This window comes from Durio zibethinus, unplaced genomic scaffold (assembly GCF_047325235.1).
Source record: "Durio zibethinus cultivar Kanyao isolate XHJ-2024 unplaced genomic scaffold, ASM4732523v1 HiC_scaffold_40, whole genome shotgun sequence".
Lineage (NCBI taxonomy): Eukaryota > Viridiplantae > Streptophyta > Magnoliopsida > Malvales > Malvaceae > Durio > Durio zibethinus.
The window spans coordinates 3,453-5,000 of record NW_028322663.1 but is presented as its reverse complement, the minus strand read 5'-3'; positions in this window follow the sequence as shown (position 1 = coordinate 5,000).

The following is a 1,548-nucleotide window of genomic DNA, read 5'->3' as shown; positions in this document are numbered from 1 at the left end:
CGGAACGAGCGTGCGGGCGCTCAGCCGGCCGGAGAGGCAGGATGCGCAAGCCGGGGATCGATCGGGTGCTAGGTGGGTTTAGGCACATCTTCAAATTTCTGTCGTGCCAATGCCATTTTTATGGCTTGTAAATTCATACAATGGTCCCCTAAGCCTTCACGTGAAGTTTCGTTGCAAGATGACTCGTTTTCTATTTTTCACGATTTTCGAAACTTTTTGCGGTTCGGGATTTTTTAGAATTTTTTTAGAAGGAGTTTTGGCCCCAAATTTTGTGGACGTGATCCTTCTATTTTTGTTGGCATGCACAAAAAAATTCAGCTAAAAACTCGAACCGGAGAAGATTTCGTGACCGTTTGAAAAAAGTGTCCCCATTTCAGACACTTTAACGGCTACTGGCAGCAAACCTGTAAAATCTCAAACGCTCTTTAAGGGGGTGTGAGTTCTCAGAGGTTTGATGAGGGATAGGGGGCCAACACAAGGGCCAAGTACCAGCACCCATCGCACGTCATGTGCGCACACCCCCCCGGCCCCCCTCCCAATCGCCGGAACCCCAATGCCGCCGGTCAGGTTCTCCGGCGGTACTCCGGCGATGCTCCGGCGATGCTGTCCCGAGTGAAAAAAATGCGGCACCAGCACATGCTGGAGCCAAGCATGGGCACCGTGGCTCAAAATCGAACTTCGGCCAAGGCCTCGACCATCAATGGCACATGATGACGCATGGTGATGGCACATGCATCGACCATCATCGGCATAGGCTGCCCTTCGGTACGGGCACTTGCCTCGACCGCCATCGGCACAAGCTGGGCCCTGGTGTGGGTTGTTGCCTCGATCACCAGCGGCACATGCTGAGCCTTGGTGCGGGCGGTTGCCTCGAGCACCATCGGCAGACCCTGGGCCCTGGTGCGGCCGGTTGCCCCGATAACCATCGGCACACGCTGCGCCCTCGAGCGGCCGGTTGCCTCGATCACCATCGGCAAAAGCTGGGCCCTGGTGCGGGCGCTTGCCTCGACCACCATCGGCACACGCTGGGCACTGCCATCGGCACACGCTGGGCCCTGGTGCGGGCGCTTGCCTCGATCACCATCGGCACACGCTGGGCCCTGGTACGGGCGCTTGCCTCGACCACCATCGGCACACGCTCGGCCCTGGTGCGGTCGGTTGCCTCGAGCACCATCGGCACACGCTGGGGCCCTGGTGCGGGCGCTTGCCTCGACCACCATCGGCACACGCTGGGCCCTGGTGCGGGCGCTTGCCTCGACCACCATCGGCACACGCTGGGCCCTGGTGCGGCAGGTTGCCTCGAGCACCATCGGCACACGCTGGGCCCTGGTGCGGTCGGTTGCCTCGACCACCATCGGCACACGCTGGGCCCTGGTGCGGGCGCTTGCCTCGACCACCATCGGCACACGCTCCGCCCTGGTGCGGCAGGTTGCCTCGAGCACCATCGGCACACGCTGGGCCCTGGTGCGGGCGGTTGCCTCGACCACCATCGGCACACGCTGGGCCCTGGTGCGGCAGCTTGCCTCGAGCACCATCGGCACACGCTCG